The sequence below is a fragment of the Lissotriton vulgaris genome, chromosome 1_2 (genome assembly GCF_964263255.1).
Source record: "Lissotriton vulgaris chromosome 1_2, aLisVul1.2, whole genome shotgun sequence".
Lineage (NCBI taxonomy): Eukaryota > Metazoa > Chordata > Amphibia > Caudata > Salamandridae > Lissotriton > Lissotriton vulgaris.
In genome coordinates this window covers 214,395,899-214,421,062 of record NC_141686.1, presented here as the reverse complement: position 1 = coordinate 214,421,062, position 25,164 = coordinate 214,395,899, and the positions used below count along the sequence as shown (strand labels likewise).

The 25,164-nt window shown below is 48.2% G+C and overlaps 1 protein-coding gene across 4 annotated transcripts in view; it reads left to right on the top strand.

Moving 5' to 3' along the window:
* LOC147735026 (membrane-spanning 4-domains subfamily A member 4A-like) overlaps window positions 1-25,164 on the top strand; it is a 389,709-nt gene that overhangs the window by 129,777 nt on the left and 234,768 nt on the right. The window lies entirely within an intron of this gene.

The window sequence follows — 25,164 nt, the reverse complement described above, 5'->3', positions numbered from 1 at the left end:
AGATCATAGCTGTATGTGCAATGTTACACAACCTTGCGGTCAAGAAGGGCGCTGAGGTGGAGTTGTCTGACTACGAGGACCATGACGACGACGAAGCTGTGCCACTGACACAGCCAGCTGGGGTGTGTACGCCAAGTGATGGCAGATACAGACGTGAGGAGATCACTGAGAACTATTTCTGACTGAGTACAGATGCAAAGACAGCTAAATGTTGTTTTGAAACAAATATTTTAATAGTGTAGCACCACAGTTACAGCACTGATGTGCAACAAAAAATGGAGTATGGTAAAAAAAATAAAGTCCAAGGTACTGGTTGCCTCACCCGCCCTTGCCAGGCTATTTTTTTGCCCGCTTGCCAGACCCACTGGGGTGTCCCTCAGCCCCCTCTGAATGCCCAGCAGCATCAGCGGAGCGCCTGGTGCTCCTCCGTGGCTCAGACGCAGCGCTGGCCGGGCTGCTGCGGCTGCTGCTGTCCCCAGCATCACCCAGGTCCAGGGCCGGATTGGAGGCGGTGTTTGAAATTATCATGGCCTCCATGGCAGTGGTGATCCTGGCCATCCCCCTAGTAAGCTCAGCCGTATGCTGACTAAGGACGGATTCCTGGTTGGCGCTGCAATGGCACAGTTGTGCCGTCGCCGCTGCAAGGCGGCCCATGGCGCGGTTCAGAACCCGGGCATCCCGCCTGCGCACCAGCTCATGCTCCTCCTGTCTGCTTGCTGAGTGGGTGATGGCAGTGGTTAGCCTGCCTAACCCTGCTGCCACCTCCTTGTTGGATTCCACCCCGGCCTGGAATCCCTTCACCAACTCTCCCATCTGCATGTTGTGCTGCAGGAGCTGGCGTTGGCAGGCCATAGTGGATCTGGCTTGTTGCCTCTGAATTTTCACCATTTGTCCCTCCAGGCCCAGGAATACACTGCCCTCCCGTGCTGGTGCAGCAGTGGTGGTGATGTTACGGCGCCGGGCACTGCTGCTTCCAGCCTGCTGAGTGGGCTGGGGTGCCACTGGTGGGGGTGTGAAGCTGGCCGGTCCCTGAGCCCCTGCTCCCAGGACAGGTTGAACAGGTGGCAAGGCCACGGTTGTGGCAGGAGCTGGAGTCGGCGGAATGGTGTCCCTTGTAGGGGAGTTCTCTGGGGAGAACTGCAAGGGGGGTGTGCTGGCCATTACTGGGGAGTGCAGTGCATCGTAGTCAATGACCAGGACTCCCTCCATACCTAGCCCTGTGGTGTCTCCTTCCTCCTCCTCCTCCTGGCCAGCCTGGCTGGTGCTGGGCCCTGCGACTGCAGTGTCGGACGCTGCTGCTCCCTCTGCTGTCACTGTTGTTCCGCCTGATGGGGCCCCTAGGTACAAAGAAGCATTTGTAAACTGAGTGCCGATGTATTACAGTCAGTACAATTATAGCATTCCACATGTCCTTGCATCTCCTTACACTGTGTCACACTGTTTCCTGTCTTGTGAATCTGCACTGCCATAGTTAGCTAACTTCTGCTGACTACATGTACCATGATGCTTGTCTCTTGTATGTTGGTGACAGTACTGTGCTGGGGTTTGCCTATGCATTGTGTCTAATGGGGAGGTGTCTGGTAGGGTGTGTCATGATGCGCATGCTTCTTACCTGTAGCTGTGGCTCTCGCAGAGCTGTCCAGGGTCCCGATTCCAACGACACTCTCCCTCTCAATGGTGCTGGAGACCAGTTCCTCCAGCTCGGTGAGGGGTGGCGCCGGGTTCCTGCCTCCTCCTGTGCCTCCAGCCTGCCTCTGTATCTCGCCCATCTTCCTCTTAGTGAGGCTGCGGATGTCATAGAACCTTTTTTTAAGTTCTTCGACAGACCTGGGGGTGACACCCGCAGCATTCACCTTCTGGGCGATGTCGGCCCAGATTCTCCTCTTGGTGCTGTCTGGCACGTTCAGGGACAGCTTGCCAAACAGCTGGCGGTGCACCCTCACCACCTCCTCCACCAGCACCTGAAGTTCGGTGGTGGTGAACTTGGGCTTCCTCTTCTGGGAGGACTTCTGGCTTTCTGACTGCTCTGCCATGTTCTCCAGTTCAGTTGGCAACCTCCTACTCCCACTGCTGCAAACTGTGAGTGTTGAGCTCAGGCTGGCTCTCCAGAAACTTCTTAATTAGCTGCACCTGCCAGTGTTGCCACTCCCTGTTTGGGTGGGGGAGGGGGAGCCACCTCATTGGCTGAATCGGCTTTTGCCGAATCGGCTTTTACCGATTCGGTAATATCCGATTCGGTAAAATCCGATTCGGTATTATCCGATTCGGTAAAAGCCGAATCGGTTCCTTCAATGCATTCCTATGGGCTTTTTCGCCATGGGTGTGTTTTCATGGCTACGAATCTATGATTGCCGAATCGGATTTTACCGATTCGGCTTGTACCGAATCGGTATTCGCCGATTCGGGAATATCCGATTCGGTGGTAGCCGATTCGGTAATTTCCGATTCGTTGTTAGACGAATCGGTACTTTCCGATTCGGATTTTTTCCCTACATCTCGTTTTCCGATTTCAGAATACCGATTCGGCCCGCCTCGATATTTTGAAATCGGAAAATCGCGTTTACCTACATCGGGCCCTAGGTTCCTTCTGCTTGTGGATAACCATCTCGATTATTAAAACAGACCTTGTTGAGTCGGAAAAGTAGTCCACCTTTTGTCGGCCATCGCAAAGTAAACAAAAGAGTATACCAAGCATTGCAAGAACCATTATGAGAAAACGGTAGTGGGATAAGTGGAGTGCCTCCTTTCTTTTGATGTCCAGGCAACATCCCACATACCCAGCAGTTCGAAGTGTTTGTCATGTTATGTGTATGATGCAGAATCTGGATGAAACTGTTATTCAAATAGGTCTGTCTGTGTTGTTCTTCATGGTAAGGCAGAGTAAAATGATAATGTTCAGCCGGAATTGGGGTAGTTGGCAATAAATGTTCTCTTGCCGGCACCAGCAACTCTACCACCCAAGCTATAACTGCAATTACCACAATTATTATAACAAAAAGTACTGCACCAAGACTTCACTTATTTCGCATTGTAGTAGATGCCCTAGTTCAATGTTCAAAATGCCTTTCAAAAAGCAACTAAAAAATAAAAATGTGAGTGCTGAGCTCCGAGGTAGCCGTTGGTTTCTTCTCCGAGATTCAAGACGTGTGTCGCTACACTTGGCAGAACAGATCTCCCCCCCTTGATATTCCCGGCTTCCGTTTCACAAACCTGGAGCAGTAACTCAACCAGTCTCGCAAAAAACAACTGCTTTTCTTGGTCGCAAATTGTATCTTTCCTTTCCGAAAACGGTGTGGTCCGGGAAGGCTCCCTCCGATTCAGTAGACGTAACAGCTGGGTTCTTCTCCTCGTCCAAGATGTCTCGATAATCAGACAGCACAGTTGGGCTCACCAGACCCGGAGAGACACGGCGGCAGTGAGTGGAATGCACCCAACGCTTCCGGTTGGTAACTCGCACAGCCGTTCGAGTTGCAAGTAGCACTTGCTCGGGGCCACGCCACCTCGGCTCCAAGCTGCTGGTTCTCTCAAAGGACCGGACCATTACATGGTCGCCAGGACGAAGAGTGTGAGCCTCTCCAATGGAATTGTCGGGGAGTGCTTCTCGAACCTGTTGATGAATGGAAAGTAAATTATTTGTTAATCGTGCCAAATAATCGTTCATCATTATACAAGGCACATCGTGCAAAAATCACGACTTAGGAACTCCCCATATATTCATAGGCCTTCCAAACACCACTTCATAGGGTGTGAGGCCAGTTCGGGAATGGGGCACTGATCTGATAGATAACAATGCCAGAGGCAGAGCATCCGGCCATTTCAAAGACGTGGATGCCACGATCTTTGCTAGCTTCAATTTCAGAGTAGCATTATACCTTTCCACAAGACCTGCTGACTGCGGGTGGAATTCAGCGTGAAACTTCTGCTGAATTCCCAATCCCTTCATCACATATTCCACAATTTTCCCAACAAAATGAGGACCATTATCATTACACAGAAATTTGCAAACGCTGTAGCGTGGGAAGTACTCCTTAAGCAAAACCTTAGCTGTTGTCAGAGCTGTATTATCCTTCGTGGGGAAGGCTTCAATCCACTTACTGAAAGCACATACCACCACTAAGACATACTTAAGGTTATTGCAACGCTCAAGCTGAATATAATATAATCCATTTGTAGTACCTCGAATGGTGCAGTAGGTGGAACAAAACCTCCTTTCAGAGTACGGGTCCCCTTAGCAGGGTTGTGTTGTAAACCTATCAAACAGGTCTGCACTACTCTTTTGGCCGTATTGGCAATCTCAGGATGCTCCCAAACTCGCGTTAACAATCGAGTAATTGCAAGAGCTCCAACATGTGCCAATCCATGTGTCATTTGGACCATTGCTTGCAAGTAAGCTGCAGGCAATTTCCATCTTTCCATATCTTTGCTTCTCCAACAACCCTCATCATCCAGCACTCCCTCCACTGCCCAGGTTGCGAGTTCTGTTGCAGACGCTGATTTCTGAATGTTTAGTATCTCCTTTCTAGCATCATGCCATCGCTCAGCCTGTGATTTCACTACATACATTGGCGAGGCATTTCGTAACATAGCAGTTTCCCTCGCTATGCTATCTGCAAAGGCGTTTCCTCGTCACACTTTGTCCGTCACTTTCTTATGTGCACTGCATTTAATTATCGCCACTTTCTTTGGACAAAGTAACGCATTCAAGAGATCACGCACTAATTCTCCGTGCATGATGTGCACTCCGTGTGAAGTCAAAAACCCTCGCTCTCTCCAGAGTAGGCCAAAATCATGCGCTACTCCAAAGGCGTACCGGCTATCAATGTAGATGTTCACACACAAGCCAGCACTCAGTTCACATGCTCTTGTTAAAGCTATCAGTTCCGCTGCCTGGGCCGATTTCTGTGGTATTCGTGCTGCTTCTACCACTGTCTTAAGTGTCGTGATCGCATATGCTGCGGATGTTGTACCATCTGGCAGCCTTAAACACGATCCATCAACCCACAGTTCCCCATCCACATCTGGAAATGGCGTATCCTGTAAGTCAATGCGACCCTTTGTTTGTTCTTCAGTCAGGAAAACACAATCATGGTGTTCTTCCTCCTGGCCCTCAGCAACTGGATATGGCAATAAAGTAGCAGGGTTCAGGGTAGCACATCTCTTTAGTGTGATGTGCGGCACCAACAGTGTGAGCTCATATCCTGTTAAACGTGCGCTCGTAAGATATTGGGTCTTTGTTTGGTTTAACAGAGCATCTACCACATGGGGAACTAACACCAGCAATTTATGTGACAAAACTATTCCTTCACTCTGCCGTATAGCCACTGCTGTTGCTGCAACTGCTCGAAAGCACCCAGGTAATCCTCGTGCTACAGGGTCAAGTATTGCCGAAAAATACGCGCAGGGCCTCTGTTTATCCCCATGTGTCTGCACTAGGACTGACAATGCACACCCATCCTTCTCGTGTACGTACAATGTGAAAATCTTCGTGTAGTCTGGTGTACCTAACACTGGTGCAGAACAAAGAGCTTGTCTCAATTGTTCGAACGCATTCTGGCACTCATCTGTCCATTCAAGGGGCATTGGTGTAGTTTTGGACAATAACGCTAACAAAGGTTTTATAATATGTGAAAATCCCATTATCCACTGTCTACAAAAAGACGTTAAAAAGTTAAACCTATGAAAGCACGCACATCTCTCTGGGTGCGGGGGACTGGTGTATCTAAAATCGCTTGAATTCGATCAGATGTTAATGCACGCCCTTCCTTAGACAAAAGATGACCGAGGTAGGTCACCTTTGGTCTACAGTATTGAAGTTTCTTCCTAGAAACCTTATGATTATTCTGGGCAAGAAAGGAGAGCAAAGCAAGAGTACTCTCCTCACACTGTGCATGCGTGTCTGCAGCAAGTAGAATGTCATCAACATATTGGATGAGAGCCACTCCAGACTGCAAATCGAAAGAATCAAGTTGTCTTTTTAAAGCTTGGCTACAGATGCTAGGACTTTCTGTATAACCTTGAGGAACTCAACAAAATCTATACGATTTATTATTTAATGTGAAGCCAAATAGATATCTGCTATCGGGATGGATGGGAATGGAAAAGAAAGCATTTTTGAGGTCAATCACAGTAAATGTGGTGGCAGTGGGCGGAATCAGAGTAAGTAAGGTGGTAATATCAGACACCACCGGGTACTGGGGCACTACAATCTTATTAATTTCCCTCAAATCAATAATAAATTGATAGACTTTGTCATCAGTATCTTTCTTTAAGATCGGAAGAATCGGGCTGTTACAGACATTATAGGGAACTTCCTCCACTACTCCTGCAATAATCAAGTCGTGTACAATGTGTGTTAAGGCAATTTCACCTTCCCTAGATATTTTATATTGCGGCACACGCGGCAAAGACACTCCCTCCTTAACAGTTATTCGAATAGGAGGAATAAGCATCTGTCCCACATCTGTATCCGAAGTAGCCCATAACGTTTGTGGGAGGGATGCCAGCGCTTCAATTTCCTGCAGAGTACACAATCTCTCTACATCTGGGTAATTGTCATTCAAAATAACCCGCACTCCTTCAGGAGCGCAGCGTATTGTTGCTCGGAAATATTTAAGTAAATCTATTCCCATAATATTGTCTGGAGTATTCGGCGACAATATAAATGGGCATGGGCCAAAGAATCTATCAATGTAAAATGTAAGGGGTTGTGACAATGGGCTAAGAGAGGGTGTTCCATCAAACCCTATGGATGTAATCGTTTCGCCAGATAGGGGAGCCCTTGGAACCAAGTTTTTAGACAGAGCACTACGAGTAGCTCCTGTATCAACCAGGAACTGATCAGTAGAACCCAAAACGCCCGCTGATACATATGGACCTCTTTGATCTACTGGTACTTCAACCGATTCCACACCCCATCCTACGCAATCCTATGCATGTACATAGTCCTGAAACTCCACATTCTCACCCTCCGATATCTGATACTGATTCCGTCGATCAAAAGTATTACTATCGGCCTGACCACGACCCCTCGCTTCAAACCTGCCACGATCACTTGCTCCGCCCCTCGCTCCTGAATAACTATTCCGTGTCCTTCCACCTCCTCGACCACGCTGATTACGCTGTTCATGGAGCACCGGACAATCTGAGGCCCAATGTCCAAACTCTTTACAATATGCACACTGATCCTCAGCAATGTCGATACGACCAGAAGACACACCATACGTTCCACGCCTGTCTCTATCATTCCCTCTCGGCTGTGTAGCACGAACCTGAGCCAACATCACCTTCGTCTTCAATTCCTTCGCTTTCTTATCAGTACTTTCTTTGGCCTCTAATTCCTGTCGCTCATAATACTGAGCCATAGTCAATAAGGACGCAGGGGTCGCCGTGGTCCAGGAACTTTCACTCGTCTTTAAACACTTTGCAATCTCCGGCAGGAGATTAGCCACATACTTGTCGACAAACAAGTGCCTACCCGTATCATCTGTTAATAATTGCCCACTGTAATCATGAAATGCTTCCTCAAAACGCGAAAAGAAGTCAGAAACCGATTCATCTTGTTTCTGTTTGCAAGAAACTAACATAGTCCAATCAATCTTTTTAGGGGGGACAAGCGTTTTTAATTTGTGTAAGATAGCCGTCGGAAGATCTAAGATTAATTGACACGGCTTACATGCAGGCTCCCTATCTAAATCAGCTTGGCCCAAAGTTTTCCAATCCGCTCCCAAGGTCGCTTGATCATCGAACTTACGAATCGCTCTCCACATATCAGGGGGCAATATCATCCCAAAGAAAAGATCAATATCAACTAACGTCATAACACACGAAGAATTAGCCCCTTCCACTCCTTCATAAAAAGCTGCCGGATTCTTACGGGGTCAGGCAAAGCATTTTTCAATGCCATAACATCTGCTCTATTCCAAGGTGTATAAACCCAATTATATACAAAATAACCCTTTGCATCCCCGGAAAATTTATCATCACTTGTACCTTGCCCTTTAGGAGGGACATACAAAGGGGCAGCTTCACGCATACGCATAACATGAATCGTAGAACTCTTATCTGCTCCAAAGATGGAACACTCTTTGGATTGCTCCGTCGATCCCGGCGCGGGCATCTCTGATTCTTTCCTTGCTTCCCGTAATCTTGACGCCTCATTCCGTAGTTGGATCAACCGTTGGAAAAACCGATCCGCATCTGCAATAACAAATAAACCTTTACGCATATTCTCCATATTGACCGATATATCCTTAGGCTCTAGATAAGTCGAATTTTTCCTAAATCGTTCTACAACTTCATCTCCAAACTGACTCAAAAAATACAACCATTCTCGTTCAGACCATCTATTCATTTGGTCATTAATCTCTGACAAAGTTATTTTGTTCAAGTTAAGTTTACGAGCAAAACTACGCAGTTCCGCAGCCTCACTGGCACTTAACCTCACGCAACTACCCCCTCGACCATCTCCATCCGAATCCTCATCTGGGGCCGTAGGTGGAACATATGGAGGCGGACAACGATCTAATAATGAAAAATCATCAACTTCATTAGTAAGGACAGGATAAAGAGGGCGTTGAATAGGGAATTGACCGTTTGTTTGTAAATTACGTTCCTGTGCCTCCCTCTCTTTCCTTTCTTGCAACTCCTTCTCCTCCAGCTGTAAAGCCTTATCCCGAGCAGCCTTCCGCTGCTCTTTGTCCGCCAAGGCTATTTCACGCTTCATTCGTTCACGCACCGCTTTCTCCCACATTCGTGCACAATCAAAGATATCATGTCTAGACCTACGCTGAAACAAACATTGCTCCACATACTGAACCTTTCGTAAATCAAACGACCCATGTAGTGGCCATTGCAATTCGGGTTCAGATTTTGTCTACTTATGCCACAATTTACTGTATAGAATAGGGGGAAGGCCAAACTTTATATACATTTCTCGATTAGGGGTCCCCTCTGGGGGAGCCGGCTGGGATTCGTTTAATCGATAATTGGTACCTTTTCCAAGACAGCACATTCCTCGGAGTGTGCTTAAAACGGGCATGTCAAAAAAATCACGGAAACGTGATATCACAAAATGCCACTAAATACACTTCACACAAATGTGCCGTTCAAACAAAGACAATTTTTAGAGAAATATCTCTACATGCCCGCCTATGTGAAGTGCACTGCACATATGATTCAAATCATAGAACCAAACGTTAGCTAACTCAAAACATATTCAAAAAGCTACAGTAAGCGTCCGTAGACTATCTTACCAATCACAAGCTTACCAAATCCTCAAATATCCAGGTTCCAACTGCCAAGGTCTTTAATCAAATCAGCCAAATCGGCACTGTACGACAACTCGAACGAGCAGGATCTCAGTCGGGGACCGGCGCCACCTGGAAGGTCAGATCAGAAGGAAAGGAAGAAAACACCGTGGGTGCCAAGACTCGGGTCACTCAGTGGCAGCGTACGCGTCCATGGCGAGTTTCCAAACCTTCGTCACGACCTCTCCTTCGGGCATCCGAGTCGCCGATGAGTCCCTTCGTGGCCGCCAATTTGTGGTATTGGGTTCTTCAGGCCTACATATTCCGCAAATCCCGCTACACCATAAAACAGACGTTGGCACGAAAACTGGAAAATGTAAAAGACAAGTTTATTAAGACCCCATGGGGTGGTGGTACATTCCTACAGCACCCTTTGGTAATGCAAGAAGTATCACACCGAACATCGGTGCGAGACATCTTTTATACAGTTTTACAGCAATAAAAGAGTAGGCGGAACACATTTGCTCAGTTTTAGGTACATATATGGTCATTTTTGGAACACAGCCAACTCATGGGAGGAGTTACGACATCACTGGTCAGTTTGGAGGGACATTCCTAAGTGATGACTGTCCACTAGTACAGAGGGATTAACTGCGCATATGAGAGCTTGACCAATACTAAAAATAGCTTGTTGCTGGGCAAATTCGAGTGGTCAGTGGTACAGAGAAAGGACAAAAGGGTATGCTGGACACGAGGCGATGCATTCATATGAAATGGCCGCCAGTGTATTCAAAATGGCTTCCGATCACCATAGTCAAGTTAAGGGGAAATGCGTGTAGCAAAGCTTAACGCTAACCCGATCATCGTCAAATTACGACAGTATCAGAACAGGCCAATGAGGATGTTATTTGGAAAGTTCTTTCCGCCAGGAAGGAACGAATCCACTCAAGGGCTTTTCCACGGACACCATTTCTATATAACTCCTTGATGAGAATTTCGTGGGATATAGTGCCAAAGGCCGCGCTCAGATCTAAAGGCATGAGGGCGACCATCTGACCATTATCAAGGAGATTCCGGATGTGTTCCGTAACTCCTAGAAGGGTGGTTTCTGTCGAGAAACCAGCCCGGAAGCCCGATTGGGAGGGGTGCAGAAGTGAGTTTTCTTCAGCAAACGTGGATAAGACTGAGAGGACGTGTCTCTCCAAGCATTTGGAGAAGGCAGGAAGCAGGGATATGGGTCTATAGTTGGCCGGAATTTCCGGGTTTGCTGTGGGCTTTTTTAGTAATGGGGTTATCATGGCGTGTTTCCATAGGGCCGGAACTGTGGAAATATCAAATGAGGAATTAAGAGTATTTGCGATGATTTCCAGGGAGCGATCGTCCAGTTGTTTAATTACATCGTACAGTTGTGCCAAGGCACACAGAAGGGTCAGACAAGAGAACAGCAACTTTCTAAAAGTGCTGTTCTCAAACACAGGATTTAAAAACAACCTTTCCTAAAAGATGTGTTATTAAATTCTGAGTTCAGGGACACTAGACTCTTATGTCCTATCTTGTTCCTATGGGAAGAAATGCTGGTAGCCACTGTAGCCAGCATCCCCCATGTTAACCTATGGAGCAAGATAGCCTTACAATAGTGAAAAACGAAAATGGCTGCCTTTCACTACCAGAGCATGTCACCTGCACCAGTACATGCTCTACCTTTCACATACACTGCACCCTGCCCAGGGGGGTACCTTGGGCCTTCCATAGGGGTGATTAATGTGCACAAAAGGGAAGGGCTAGGCCTGATCAGTGGGGACACTGACCAGGAGGACACAGCAGTTCCTAGACTGCACACATGCACTGCAGTGGCACACCCAAAACACCATTTTAGAGCTACTCATGTGGGTGGCACAATCAGTGCTGCAGGCCCACTAGTAGCATTTGTCATCACCAGCCCTGGCACACCCGGTGCACTTTACTACGGACTTCGTGGTGATACAAATATGCCAATCATGTATATCCAATCATGATAACAATTTACATAGGGAGCACTTACACTCTGGCACCGATCAGCAGTGGCAGAGTGTCCAAAGCATCTAAACCAGCAAAACGAAATCCAGCACAGCATCAAAAATACAGGAGGTAGAGGTAAAAAGGTAGGGGGAAACCACGCCAAAGATGCCAGGTCTAACACGTGTCCCCTCCAGCTGAAAGTGGGGAGAACTACCCACCCTCTTGGGGGTTCTCTTCACTAAGGCAGAAATACCTGGACAGACCATCAGCGTTGGCGTGCTCTGTACCAGGGCTCCTGTAGGGAGATGGACCACCTCAACAATTTTGGGTTCTCACCCCTCATTTGCATTAACCACATGAGGGGCCTCTGGTCAGTCTGAACACGGAAGTGAGTCCCAAACAGGTAGGGCCTCAACTTCTTCAGAGCCCAGACCACAGTAAAAACTTCCCTTTCAATTGCACTCCACCTCCGTCCCCTGGGGAGTAGCTTCCTACTAATGAAAGCTACGAGCTGGTCTCCATTCTCCTCAGTGACTTGTGAGAGTACTGCTCCCACACCATGCTCTGAAGCGTCTGTCTGCACTTTGAACTCACTGGAAAAATCAGGTGCCTTGAGCACCGGTGCTGTGCACATGGCAGTTTTCAGGGTTTCAAAAGCAGTCTGGCAGGCTTCAGTCCAGTCTTCCTAGAAGTGAGTTCTGTCAAGGGGGCGACAATGGGGCCATATCCCTTGACAAATCGTCTGTAATACCCGGGGAGTCCTAAAAAGGCTCTCACCTCTGTCTGGGTTTTGGGGAGCTCCCAAGCCAGAATGGTATCAATCTTTGCCTGTAGGGGCGCCACCTGGCCGCTCCCCACCTGGTGTCCCAAATACACCACAGATCACTGCCCTATCTGGCACTTGCTGGCCTTGATAGTGAGGCCTGCCCTTCGAAGAGCCTTCAACACTTCACAGAGGTGTTGCAAGTGGACCTCCCACGTGGAGCTGAACACTGCAATGTCATCCAGGTATGCGGCGCGGAATTCCTCCAGCCCGGTCAGTACCTGGTTATCCAGTCTCTGAAGGTTACAGGGGCATTCTTCAACCCAAAGGGCATGACTCGGAACTGGAAGTGCCCCTCTGGCGTTGAGAATGCAGACCTCTCCTTGGCCCCATCAGTTAAGGCAATCTGCCAGTACCCAGAGGTCAAATCAAAGGTACTGAGGTACTGGGCAGCTCCCAACCGATCCACGAGCTCATCAGCTCTGGGGATGGGGTGTGCATCAGTCTTTGTGACCGTATTGAGCCCAAGATAGTCCACACAAAACCGGAGTTCTGGAGTGGCACCGGGCGCAGCAGCTTTGGGTACCAAGACCACTGAGCTAGCCCAGGGGCTGCTGGAGGGCTCAATCACCCCTAGCGCCAACATCTTGGAAACTTCTTCCTTGATGCTGGCCCGGACCTTGTAAGCTACCCTGTAAAATTTCTGTTTCATAGGCAGACTATCTCCAGTGTCCACATCATGGACGGACCAATTGGTGATGCCTGGGGTCAAGGAGAACAGTGAGGAGAACTGACCCAACGCTTGGCGACAGTCTCTTTGCTGTTCTGGAGAGGACCACACCATCCACTGACCCGTCTTGCTCCTTAGCTGCCAGGAGGTCAGGGAGAGGATCACTATCCTCCTCCCCTCCTGCATCTGTAGCCAGGAGCATTGTCACTTTAGACCTCTCAAAGTGTGGTTTGAGGCGGTTCACATGAAAGACTCTCAGGGGTTGCCTGGGGGTCCTCAGGTTAACCAGGTAGGTTACCTCACTTTTCCTTTCCACCACCTCATATGCCCAGTCCACTTCTCTTGGAGTGCACAAGGCTCCACTGGCGCCATCACCCACATTTTCTGCCCAGGTTGAAATTCGACCAGAGTGGTATTCTGGTCGTGCCATCTTTTCATTTCTTCCTGGCTAGCTTCCAGGTTCTCCTGAGCGAGCTTCCTGAAGCGTTGTGTCTGGTTGCGAATGGCCAGCACATAGCTGAACACATCCTGGGGGGTTTTCCCACGGGATTTCTCCCACCCCTCCTTCACCAGTGTGAGAGGTCCTCTAACAGGGTGGCCATACAGGAGCTCAAAGCGACTGAACCCTAAGGACTTCTGAGGCGCCTCCCTGTAGGCAAACAACAGGCATGGTAACAAGATGGCTCCGCTAGGCCCATAATCATACCTTTTAGGGTCCGGTTGAACCTTTCAACCAACCCATTTCCTTGAGGTTGGTAAGGAGTGGTGAACTTATAAGTTACCCCACACTCCTCCCACAGAGACTTCATGTACCTAGAGATGAAGGTGGTACCCCGGTCAGAGACCACCTCTCTGGGGAACCCCACATGGGAAAAGATCCCCATCAATGCACGGCCCACCACGGGGCTGTGATTGTCCTGAGAGGGACAGCTTCCGGGTACCGGGTGGCATGGTCCACCAAGACCAGGATGAACCTGTTGCCTAAGGCTGTCTTGGGGTCCAGGGGCCCTACAATGTCTATGCCAACCCGCTCGAAAGGGGTGCTTACCACTGGGAAGGGTTGGATGGGTGCCTTCAACTTCATTCCAGTCTTGCCACTGGCTTGACAGGTTTGGCAAGACCTACAAAAGGAACCAACATGCTTCTTCATCTGGGGCCAGTGGAAGTGGGTGGCAAGCCTGTTTAGGGTCTTGTCTTGCCCCAGATGTTCTGCGAGAGGCACGTCATGAGCCAGACCCATTAGGAAGTTTCCGAAGTGCTCGGGTACCACCAGCACACGGGCTGCACCGGGCTCAGCAAACTTAGGCTCACTATACAATAAGTCATCTTCCCAGTAGATAAAGTGATCTCTGGCTGCTCCACCTGCTGCCTGATCTGCAGCCTGTTGCCGCAGACCAATGAGGGAAGGGCATTCTTTCTGCGCCTGGCAGAATTCCTGCCTGGAGGGACCACCTTCCTGCTGCCAATGGGTCAGCTCAGGGAGGTCCCCCAGTTCGGCCACCTGCTCCCCTGTAGGTTCCAGGGCATCCCCCTCAGGTTCTGCTCCTTCCTGGACCGTGGGAAATGCTGGGGCGGGTTTCCCGCGCCCCCTGCCTTTTCCTCTCCTGGCAGGTCTCTGTGCCACTGTTTCAGGCTCCAGTTCTGCTGAGTCACCCTTACTGGCTGCCATAGCACGCGTGGTCACACAGATCCAAGCAGGCAACCCCAACATCTCCAAGTGAGTCCTGTGTTCTACATCCTTCCATGGGGAACTCTCCAGGTCGTTACCTAGCAGACAGTCTACAGGCAAAGCATCACTGACAACAACTTCCAAAAGACCAGAGACTCCCATTCAAAGGGAACAGGCGCCAACTTGCAGAGGCACACTGAGCTGTCAGCTGCCACTACAGGGCGGAGTACATCAGAGATGATTTGCTCTTCAGACACCCACTGACACCTCACGGATGTCACACTGGCACCGGTTTCTCTCAGAGCCTCTACCTCCCTCCCATTGATGGTCACCTTCTGCCCATATTTCTTAGTGTTCAGGGGCAGTAAGGTTTCCTGGACCATCTCTTGGTCTCCTAGAGAGACAAGGGACATAACTGCTAAGCGCTCTTCCCCACTGGAAATCAAATCCTTGCCCAAAGCTATACTCGCTAACCCTGGGGCTTGAGCACCAGTGGGTGCTGTGTTCTTTTTGGGACAGTTGGGGGCAATGTGGCCCAGCTCGTTGCAGAGATAGCAGGTAGGTGGACCCCTTTTGATTCTGTTATCTCTATTGTCCCGCTTGCCCTTCGGGGGCCATGGCTGTCTAGGTCTGGGGGGTTGGGATTCCTTTCCCTGGGAACTATTTTGGGGCCCTTGTGAGAACTCCTTTTGGTTACCCTTGCCCCCCCCCACTCTTCTGCTGGGGACCCTGCCCACCTTTGGCTGTGGTACCCACAATTCCTCTGTGGACCCTGGTACTGGTCCAGTGGTCCGCCTCCTTAGAAAGCTCAATGGGGTCTGTTAGCTTGCTGTCTACAAAATGCTGGCGCAGCTCTGGAACACAAAGACTACTCAAGTGCTCCCAACTGATTAAATGCAACAACCCCTTAAAATCAGTTACTTTACTGCCCTTCATCCAACCTTCCAGTGCACGCGAGTACAAATTCACACACTCCATCCAAGTCTCAGACTCTCTCTTCTTAGAGTTTCTAAACTGCAGTCTACACTGCTCTGGAGTAAGGCCATACCTGAGACATAAGGCCTCCTTCATATTGAGGTAGGGCATGGCACCTGCCATCTCTAAGGGCTCTAGAGCACTCCTCCCAGAAGCCTCAAATGTTTCCACAGGCCCACCTCCCAATGCTCTTCAGGCACACCGTTCATTCTCAAAGCAATCTCATAGGACGTAAACCATGCATAAATATCCTCACTCCTATTATAATTATGTACCAGATCCTTGGGAATACATACTTTACCCCCATGCACTGGCTGTGCGCTGCCACCATTTGAACTGGCATCTACCTCCTTGGCTTTAAGATCCAGTTCTCTCATGCTCAACTCATGAGCCAAAAGCAATTTCTTTTCCTCCGATGCACGGGCATTTTTGCTCTCCTCCGCCGCCTTTTCTCTCTCTTTATCCATTTCCAATTGCTTCATTTTCATTTTCATGACTTCCAAGTCATATTCTCTTACTCTCTGATTTTCTTGTAACTCTTCTGGAGTGAGGCCCCTGCCGGAATGGTTGCTGCCAGCTCCTGAGCCTACTCTGCCCACTGGCAGATCTGTGACTTGAAAACCATTCTCTGCATCCACATCATCATTTCCCTCTTGTGCCTCCCAATGGGCCTTCAAGATTCTCTGCAGCTCCTCCTTTCTGTAGGCGCTCTTTATGGGGCACTCAAACTCAAGGCAGAATTTCCTAAGTTGCTCAACTTTGTATGAATAGGCCTTCAAGGTGGATAACCTCTCTGCTAGTGTATCTTGGATGTATGTGCTGGGAGCCCTCAGAGTAGGATTGTACCTGAAATGATATTCCGCATCCGAGATCAGAAATGTCTTCCTCTAAAGTTTGAGTCTACGTTCAATGATGGTGTTAGTGTCTATAAGCGTGTTGTGTCCCGGCCTCTAATATCCAGACACATCACACAGTTGTTGGTCTATTTCTTCTTTGTAGTCAACCTCATTCATGATGACAACATTACCACCATCATCTGCCTTCTTGATGATAATGCTAGATTCTAATGACTGAGGGTGTATGGCCTGTCTTTCTTTCTTGTGATGTTGTGTCTAATGTTCTTCTGACCTAGTATATATGCATCCTCCAGTTTGGGTAGCTCATGTGTGACTTCTTAATACAAAATATCAATCGAGCTGTCCATAGGTAGGCACCGGGTGAATCTAAACTTGTTTTTAAGACCACTATCATCAAGATTTGAGCCAAAATTGAGGTTCCCCATGATTTGTGCGACTGATGGTGTGGCAGCCTGTGTGTTTTCTAGGAACAGTAACAAATGGATATGTTTTTTTTGGATGGTCATGTTACACTCCATTATATCTGTGTTTGGACATGGTTGGTGTGCCCTTTACCTTGAAAAAATGTGTTCAATTTCAGTTTGCAGATAAACTTAAAGCAATGTATATGTAAGTCTGTAAAGTCTGGTAAAGAAGTAGGACAAAATCCTAGTTCCTTGCTTAATATTTGTATTTGTTCAATACTGATGACATCGTTAGACAGGTTGACAACAGAAAAGTCATAATTTTGCATATCAGAACTTAGCATATTCAATTTATCCAATAATATTTCTGATTCCGTCTTCTTCCTGAATTTACGGTTACTTTTTTAGCGTTACCTAGGGGGTACGCTAACATTTCTTAAACACACATGTCCTTGCTTGTAGGCATACCTCGTCTGCCTTCATCACTTAAAGAGTGATATGCATGTATTTGTTCGCATTTAAATTTTATGAAGTGGAACTGACTCTGACTTGCATGGTGCAAACAGTCTATCAGTATTTCATGCAGGGTGCTCCTTGGTATATTTTCACTTTTTACAGTAACTTGTGATTACCCCGTAGGCATATGGTGCCCTTCAATGCAATTTTGAGAAGCGGTGTTTGACTACTTTGGTTCAAGGTATACTGGCACTTTATTTGCCTACATGACACCTCCCTACGTGTGCTGCAACAGAGTCTTAGGGCCCGATGTAGGTAAACGCGATTTTCCGAATTCAAAATACCGAGGCGGGCCGAATCGGTATTTTGAAATCGGAAAACGAGATGTAGGGAAAAAAAAGCGAATGAATACCGAATCGGTCGGCATCGGTAATGAGAATCGGTACGTTCCGAATCGGCACGGTCCGAATTGGAAAGTACCGAATCGGCTAACAACGAATCGGAAATTACCGAATCGGCTACCACCGAATCGGATAGTCCCGAATCGGCGAACACCGAATCGGTAAAAGCCGATTCGGTAAAATCCGATTCGGCAATCATAGATTCGTAGCCATGAAAACACACCCATGGCGAAAAAGCCCATAGGAATGCATTGAAGGAACCGAATCGGCTTTTACCGAATCGGATAATACCGAATCGGAGTTTACCGAATCGGTAATATCCGATTCGGTAAAAGCCGATTCGGCAGAAGCCGATTCAGCCAATGAGGTGGCTCCCCCTCCCCCACCCAAACAGGGAGTGGCAACCCTGGCAGGTGCAGCTAATTAAGAAGTTTCTGGAGAGCCAGCCTGAGCTCAACACTCACAGTTAGCAGCAGTGGGAGTAGGAGGTTACCAACTGAACTGAAGAACATGGCAGAGCAGTCAGAAAGCCAGAAGTCCTCCCAGAAGAGGAAGCCGAAGTTCACCACCACCGAACTTCAGGTGCTGGTCGAGGAGGTGGTGAGGGTGCACCGCCAGCTGTTTGGCAAGCTGTCCCTCAACGTGCCAGACAGCACCAAGAGGAGGATCTGGGCCGACATCGCCCAGAAGGTGAATGCTGCGGGTGTCACCCCCAGGTCCGTAGAAGAACTCAAAAAGAGATTCTATGACATCCGCAGCCTCACGAAGAGGAAGATGGCTGAGATACAGAGGCAGGCTGGAGGCACTGGAGGAGGCAGGAACCTGGCGCCACCCCTCACCGAGCTGGAGGACCTCGTCTCCAGCACCATTGAGAGGGAGAGTGTCAGTGGAATCGGGACCCTGGACAGCTCTGCGAGAGCTACAGCTACAGGTAAGAAGCATGCGCATCATGACACACCCTACCAGACACCTCCCCATTAGACACAATGCATAGGCAAACCCCAGCACAGTACTGTCACCAACATACAAGAGACAAGCATCATGGTACATGTAGTCAGCAGAAGTTAGCTAAATATGGCAGTGCAGAATCACAAGACAGGAAACAGTGTGACACAGTGTAAGGAGATGGAAGGACATGTGGAATGCTATAATTGTACTGACTGTAATACATCGGCACTCAGTTTACAAATGCTTCTTTGTACCTAGGGGCCCCATCAGGCGGAACAACCTTGACATCAGAGGGAGCAGCACCGTCTGACACTGCAGTCGCAGGGCCGAGCACCAGCCAGGCTGGCCAGGAGGAGGAGGAGGAAGGAGACACCCCAGGGCTAGGTATGGAGGGAGTCCTGGTCATAGACTTCGATGCACTGCACTCCCCAGAAATGGCCAGCACACCCCCCTTACAGTTCTCCCCAGAGAACTCCCCTACAAGGGACACCATTCCGCCTATACCAGCTCCTGCCACAACCATGGACTTGCCACCTCTTCAACCTGTCCTGGGAGCAGGGGCTCAGGGACCGGCCAGCTCCACCCCCCCACCAGTGGCACCCCAGCCCACTCAGCAGGCCGGAAGCAGCAGTGCCCGGCGCCGTACCATCACCACCACTGCTGCACCAGCACGGGAGGGCAGTGTATTCCTGGGCCTCGAGGGACAGATGGTGAAGATTCAGAGGCAACAGGCAAGATCCACTATGGCCTGCCAACGCCAGCTCCTGCAGCACAACATGCAGATGGGAGAGTTGGTCAAGGGATTCCAGGCCGTCGTGGAATCGAACAAGGAGGTGGCAGCAGGGTTAGGCAGGCTCACCACTGCCATCACCCAATCATCTAGCAGACAGGAGGAGCATGAGCTGGTGCGCAGGCGGGATGCCCGGGTGCTGAACCGCGCCATGTGCCGCCTTGCTGCGGCGACGGCACAACTGTGCCATCGCAGCGCCAACCAGGAATCTGTCCTTAGTCAGCATACGGCTGAGCTCACAAGGGGGATGGCCCGGATCACCACTGCTATGGAGGCCATGATTATTTCGAACACCGCCTCCAATCCTGCCCTGGACCTGGGTGATGCTGGGGACAGCAGCAGCCGCAGCAGCCCGGCCAGCGCTGCGTCTGAGCCACGGAGGAGCACCAGGCGCTCCGCTGATGCTGCTGGGCATTCAGAGGGGGCTGAGGGACACCCCAGTGGGTCTGGCAAGCGGGCAAAGAAATAGCCTTGCAAGGGCGGGTGAGGCAACCTGAACCTTGGACTTTATTTTATTTCCCATACACCATTTTTTGTTGCACATCAGTGCTGTAACTGTGTTGCAACACTATTAAAATTTGTTTTTTCCAATCAACATTTTGCTGTCTTTGCATCTGTACTCAGTCAGAAATAGTTCTCAGTAATCTCCTCACGTCTGTATCTGCCATCACTTGGCGTACACACCCCAGCTGGCTGTGTCAGTGGCACAGCTTCGTCGTCGTCATGGTCCTCGTAGTCAGACAACTCCACCTCAGTGCCCTTCTTCACCGCAAGGTTGTGTAACATTGCACATACAGCTATGATCTTGCAGCAGGTGATGGGGGTATACTGCCTTGCACCTCCACTCTTGTGCAGGCATCTGAATCTACTTTTCCAGATGCCAAAGGTCCGTTCGACAACATTCCTTGTGCGTATGTGGGCCCGGTTATACCTCCTTTGGCTGGGTGTGGAGGGGTTGAGGTAGGGGGTGAGTATGAATGAGCGGAGGGCATATGCACTGTCGCCTGGAAGAGAAAGGGGTCACATTAGACACATGCATACATGTATTCCACCTACCTACTATGTGTTATGGGGGTCTGATGATGTGTCTCACCTAGGAGGTATCCTTCTCCAAATTCGCCAGCCATCAGCCGTGCATATATGCCGCTCTGTTGGAAAATATAGGAGTCATGGGTACTCCCAGGAAATTTTGCTACCAGGTCTGTGATGGTGCACTTTGCATTGCAGATCACCTGCACGTTGATGGTGTGTGTAGACTTGCGATTGTGGTATATGTATTTGGTGTCCGCTGGTGGGCAAATCGGAATGTGCGTGCCATCTATGCAACCGATGATTTGGGGAAATTGTGCCATCTGGTAGAAGTCAGCTTTGGTTTGTAGCAGTTCTGCGTGGGTTGCAGGGAAGGAGATGTATTGGTCCATCCTGTGTATCATGGCGTCAAGGAATGTGTGGATGAACCTTGACAGGCTGCTCTGGCTCACCCCTCCTGCTGCTGCTACACCACTTTGATAGCTGCCAGACGCTAGCAGATGTAGGCTGCATAGCACCTGGATGTGCGCAGGGATGGCGTGTGCCCTTGGGGTGTGGTGGTCCAAGAATGGCTTGAGATCCCTGATGAGCTCAAGTATGGTGTCAGAGTCCAGCCTGTATCTCTGTAGTATCTCTGCCTCTGTGAGCATGAACAGGGTTATCCTCTGTCTGTAGACCTGTTCATTTCTTAGCCATTCCCTCTGTCCTTCCTGCTGTAGCCGTAGCCGCCTCGCAATGACATAGAAAGCTGCCATCCTGCAAGTTGCAATGCATTTTGGGACTGTTTATATGGGTTGGAGTTGGTTACCACCTGATTGCAATCCATGGTAAATACCGAGTGATTTCTACCGATTTTGAGCCGATTTCGGTGTTTCTGTGCCTCCCTACATCTCCCCAACTGTCGGAATCGGGGAATTTCCCGATCGGCGATTCATACGAATCGGCATGTTTTCCGATTCGGCTCATGTCCGATTCGGTCTTTCTACCGATTCGGTACATGGACCGAATCGGTGATTTTCCGAATCGGTGTCACTACCGATTCGGTACATGGACCGATTTGGTGATTTTCCGAATCGGTGTCACTACCGATTCGGTACATGGACCGATTCGGTGATTTTCCGAATCGGTGTCACTACCGGTTCGGTACATGGACCGAATCGGTGATTTTCCGAATCGGTGTCACTACCGATTCGGTACATGGACCGAATCGGTCTTTGCATCCGAATCGGTGTTTTTCCGATTCGTTACATATCCGATTTTCGGTATGTACGTATCGGATTCTTTCCCATTCGGTACTCATTCCGATTCGGTTTTCACTCCGATTCTTCATGTTTTTTGTTCCCTACATCTCGATGGCTGTTTACCGATCGGTAAGGGCCAAAAATCGGTATTTTCGCCCGTTACCGATCGGTAACGCCCTACCTACATCGGGCCCTTAGTTTCTCTTTGCTCTTTCTGTTTACAGATACATTGTGTGTCTAGGTGCACCTAGTAATTAGGAGTGCCCAGTTGTTTGAGGTGCTTGACAATCAGACCCTAGGGTGAGCAGATCCAGGCTACCAGCATGCCTTTAAGGAAGTGTAACATACACCACTTTTAAATGATGCAGGTGAGGAAATATTTGTTGAAATTATATGACTTAGGACACCAGGCGGCATATTTACTAGAAACTAGCGGAGCGCGGTGTTATGCCAAAATTGGTAATGCCATGCTCCGTCGCTTTCAAAACGTTGGGATGCGCTGTAAATACAAGAATGTGCCACACCCCTATGATTCCCCTTGCGCTGGAGCTAAAAAAGTGACCTAGCGCCAGCACAGGCACCCTTGCTCCATGTTGCAAGGGTGCCTGCTCTGCAGGGGTGATTGTTTATGTGTAGGAAGGGGCATCTTCCTGCACAAAAGAATTCTTACAGGTGATTTGCTGTTTCTGTTTGTGCTGCAGAATGCAGCACACATGGAAAGAACAAATTATGAGGAGAAATGAAACATTTCTCCTCGTATCGCCTGCTTAAAACCATGTATTCCCTGGTGATATTTTTGGCGCTGTCTCATACCTTGTAAATATGGGGCAGCATCAAAAAGCAATGGGTGTTGCAGTGAAACGCCAACTGCAACATCCATTTCACACCCCTTTCATGCTAAGTGCTGCACGAATATTGGCAGCATTCACAGAGTGGTGTGAAGCCACATTAAGTGGCTTAACACTGCCTTGTAAATGAGGGGAAGGACTTAAAGCCACCAGAAAGTTGGAAAAAGTGACATTCTTGTGGTGTTAACTCCTTGTAAATATGCTCTCAGGTGTGTTGTATGGGTCTTACATACCACCGCTAATATCTTATAATGAGGTGTAGCATAAGTTACCTATCCCTCCTTACCTTATTTACAACTTAATTGTGCATAACTCTTACAGCAGATGCTTTTTATTCATTTGCTTATGAACTGACTGCTACACGGACTACGAAATTCTCAGTATTCATTAGGTACATACCATGCCGAGGGGAACAACCTTTATAACGCAACTTTTAGCCCGCAATGCTATTACAACGCAGACTTTAAAACAAAAACCATTACAACGCATTACACTGGGGGGCGCTCTAGGATAGGGAATAAATAGTTTTAATTTACTATCCAACACCTTCCCTAGTGTCCACGGGGACTGGTGTTGGAATAGTAAATTAAAATATTCACTATCCAGCACCCCCCAGTGTAATGCGTTGTAATGGAATGCGTTTTAAAACTTGTGTTGTTACAGCATGCGTGGTAAAAGCATGCGTTGTAACAACGTACATCCCATGCCAATGGTGGTGTCTCAGGTTTCTAGTATCTACTATGGGTGTGACTCCTGGCTCCGTGTTCACTATATAAACAGGGACATCCTATCAAACTATCTATACTCTTTACACTGCAGCCACGGTATGAATTCTTAATCACTACTTATTATCCTCCTCAATGGTAGTGGGTGAAACTCTTCTTCACATTCTTATAATTTTTTCTTCCTCCTCCACGGGTGTTTTGCCATCCCTTAGCCCTTAATATTGCAGTTTAACCCTACCGGGGTGATGTGTGTTTTTTGAGTTGTCATCACAATTCACAATAATGGTAGCCTTTCTGTGTATACTTCACAGCCTTGAAAAAGTCTTGAAGACGAAACATGTGTTGGTTTCCCTTTGGAGATGTGTTACATGCGATACAAAGAATTAGAGAAGAATAAAGTCAAGGATATAAAAAGTAAAACTTTACCGACCCAGCACTATTGACATAGAGTAACGTGTTGGGACTTTTTTGTGTGCTCTGGTGCCATACTTTTCTTTTCCTGGGACTTGCTCCAGGATGGATTTTCCCTCCGCAGTGGTAGGGTGCAGATACCAAGGGAGGACCACCATTGGGAGAGCCCTCTACTGCTTTACTTTATTTCCTCTTACTTCAACCACATGTCTGATGTGTGAACATAAGCCACCTTTTTGTTTTAAGGACTAATATTATGAAGGGTCAACCAGGAGAATCTAAATGATAATAGAGGATTTGTAACACATATTTGTAGTTATATTTTTCATGTTCTTACTATGATTATCACCACAAATCCTTTTCCACGCAGGCAATTACAATGACGTTGTTACAACGACCGTGTTGTAAAGACGCATACTATTAGTCGGCAAGTCAGAACAATGACTTGCGGAGGGGGTAGAAGGTGTTGGATTTAAAATCCAACACCTTCCCTACTGTTGCAGATACTGGAGTTAGAATAGTAAATCATACTATTCCAACATCCAGCGCCCCCACTAGAGCAAGTCGTTGTTAAGACTTGCGGGGTAATGCTATGCGTTGTTACAACGAGGTCGTTGTAACGACCACGTTGTAATTGAATGCAGGGAAAAAGCATGCACAATAGAGTGGCATGTTCTATCAACACACCCAATTAAAAAAAGAAAGGTTCTACTAAAAATATCTGTTTGTTGGACATGAAGGTGATTAACTAAGACCACAGAGCTCCTTTCATGGAAGAGTTAAATATACTGATGCAGCATTCACGTTCAACTGGGGTGTTTGTGACCCCCTTCTAATCAGCTACATAGTACAGACCATCAAAAGCATCCGGAGACCTACAAGTCCACATGCAGTTTCACGCAGGTGCAGATTAAAGAGGTTGACAGTAGCTGCAGGTCTTGTTATCCCCTTTAGCTTCAGGGGAAATTACTTGCGGTAAGTGATAGGACCAAGCAGCATTTCCCAATGGAGAAAAACTGTGTGCAGAAGAGGAAACCACACGCTCAGTTGTTTTCCACAAGTATGACAAAGCATTTTGAAATCCTCTGTGGCCAAGTAGCCACAAGTCTTTACCCACTTCCTGTTTGCTAAATTAAGTTAAAACAAGACATTTGTACTCTTTTCAGCAAGATAAAAAGAATCCTTAGAGGCATTGTCCTTTTTCTATATGTGCTGCAGAGCAGAATGCAGCACAAGTACAAAGAGGAAATAACAAGGAGAACTAAAGATATTTCTCCTCGTTACACTTCTGTTGGGAAGGCGAACAATTTTAGCACAATCCCAGGTTTGCCAACCTTAGTATAGGATCAAAATCCATGGGTGGATGCATGGGGACACCATAAACACACAAGGCAAGAACTTTGAGCTCTGAAGGAGTTGTCTGTGTTTTGGACCAGAGATGAGCAACGTGGAAGTGGACTGCAGACTCACAGACAGCGATTTTGCAGCATCTAGAACATATTGGCCCAGGCCCCTCTTGATGTTAACACTAAACAAGAAAAGAAAATACACCATGGGGTAATCTTGGTGACAAATTGCTTGTAGTGGAGGTAACTTCTTCAGTGGGTAATGCACGGAATATCTTGTGATTGGAGAAATAGTATGTTTTATGTGTATTTAATGTAATAACATTTC